Source organism: Diadema antillarum, unplaced genomic scaffold, assembly GCF_040938485.1.
Source record: "Diadema antillarum isolate AM-2024a unplaced genomic scaffold, OU_Dant_1.0 seq00000889_RagTag, whole genome shotgun sequence".
Classification (NCBI taxonomy): domain Eukaryota; kingdom Metazoa; phylum Echinodermata; class Echinoidea; order Diadematoida; family Diadematidae; genus Diadema; species Diadema antillarum.
The window spans coordinates 1,717,370-1,719,878 of NW_027271753.1; positions in this window are offsets into that span (position 1 = coordinate 1,717,370).

Sequence of the window (2,509 nt, forward strand, 5' to 3'; positions counted from 1 at the left end):
TCCATTCTTTTGAACCTCCTTGGTAAAATAAATATCTTGTGAATAAACATATATATTGTAGAAATAAAATTTGAAGTTTGGCATTTTGAAAATAAAAATGTATCCAAGATAAGTGAACTCCCATTATAACAAAGTCCTTGAGCTGGCAGTTTTCTTTCGTTAAATTGAAATGTTTCTAAAGCTGAACAAATACATGATAGAAAAGCATAGAGCAAATGATGTGGCCTGAATTTTACTTTGTTGTATTAATGTGAATTTTGTTATAACCGTGATCGTTATAATGGGAGTGCACTGTACTCATTTTAACATGGAAAGAAAATAAATTCACCCCAATCAATTTATCAACATTATATCAAACACACCCTTAATACATAACAGCAGTGACTACAATAGTAGAGAAGAATATGTACATGTACTTAATGTACTTTGCTCATATCATAATACTGTATTTTCATGAGGTGTATCTCAGATGCAAGATTTTATTTGCTTTTCTTTGTGGTACATGATTATTGTAAGTATTGTGTGAATCTCAGCTTAAGATATATTGTTTGATGTGAATAAATGCTTGCAATATGATATACAAAGTACATAATGTTCTCCACTATATTAAAGATTTACATATAATGGTATGTATCAGCTTGAATGATTTGGACATGAGACAATTGCAGTGAAAATAGGTCTTTTACCTCATCCATTATTATCCTGGAGTCATTTGTATGTTGTTAATAGACAAAACTTTGCAGAAATTTGAAGGTGCTGTAAGTGAGGACAGGCTACAATAAGATCTAATATTATGCAGGGCTCAAAAGTTTTTTTTTACAAACTGACACATATTCCTCATTCTGTTTCACGTATTGTGACATAACTCCATTGTAGCTACACAAGACAAGCAAGTCCAGGCACAGTTTCGTGGTAAAATTTCAAGAACATGAAATGTTGCCATTTATTTGAACATTTTTATACGAAATATCATCCTCGCAACTCGTATCAGATGCTACATTTTCCGCCAAGAAGGACACCACTTCTTTTGACTGTAACAAAAATCTCAAAGTGACTCTTGTGTGTCTGTTGTGTTCAAACTCAAAATGGAGTTTTTCACAAGCAGAATTACAGTAGCACTGAAATTCTTTCATAGTAACATCTTGACTTCCTAACAGCTAAAAATATATGAACTACTGTTTGTCAACATTTCCTCCTTGAACCAAATAACTTTTCTTATGTCACCAATCTTAATGAAGTTCTCCATTTAAAAATTACCAACAGCTCATGTGGGCAAAATGCAGTGATATGGTCTACAATATTCTCTTTGAATAATCATGCTTAAACCATTCGTCTATGAAAATAGCAGAGTGTATTAATGTGCATCATGAAATAATCTTATCATCTGGCTAGACTCTGTACACATCACATAAGATAGTGCCTATCAGCAGCATACATCATCTAGACTGTATGATGCTAGCAGTGATCTAAACATAGTGAATTTCTACAGAGCGTAAAAAAAGAAAAAGAAAAAGGTGCATGCCTGGTATTATGCAGAATATTTTTGCTATGCAACAACGAAGGAATGTTTTTCCGGGGAATTCACTTGTAGGTATGTGTGTTTGTGTGTGTGTGTTTGGGGGGTCATTTGTTCATACACCAGGTAAACCTGAACATAGGCATTTAATGTTACCGACCATACATTAATCCACACTTTTTATTTTCATGAAGATAGTCTCACAGGGTAGATAAAATCAAAAGAGACTGAGAAATCAAGATAAGATTTTCTGAACCTCTGCCATAATATACCTTCAGTAATACCTTGGTCTGTACTCATGGTGATACCTGATGAGCGGATCTTTAACTTAATTCATAAATGCTTTTATAGCCTCAAATGGAATGAATCACTAGAATCCTCATTACCATGATAAACATTGTAAAACAATCATCCTCCTTCAGCATCATCCTCAATTATCCTAATCTTCTTCTTCTTCTTCACCATCACCATCATCACCATCATCACCATCATATCATCATCTATCTCCAAAATACATTGTCGCTATCAGTAAAACTGACCTGAAAATGAATCAATTTGCACTCTTCATGCGTTAAATTTGATAATGGTTATCATTTATCATGTGATGTAATGACAAAAAATTATCATCTCAGAAGGAAATCAATGAAACGTCAGTAAGCGTAGCAGCAAATGGGGAGGTGTGGATTAGAACAGACCAAGATTCTCAAATTGTAAAAATATACCCAAAATTAAACACAAAAATATCAGACACCAAAGTGTTAAAATCACCAGTGGTCATGATCATGCAATGTCACTTGACATTATTACTGACATGATTTTGGACAGATACAGGAGGATCCTTGCTGGGTTTGGACTAACAATAATAATAATAATAATAATGATAAACAGCCCTAAACATTTTTCTCTTCACACCGTAGACATTTCTGACCTTTGTGCATATTTCTTATTACCACTGTCATTATCCTACAAGTTAGAGTCATTTTAAAGAGGATG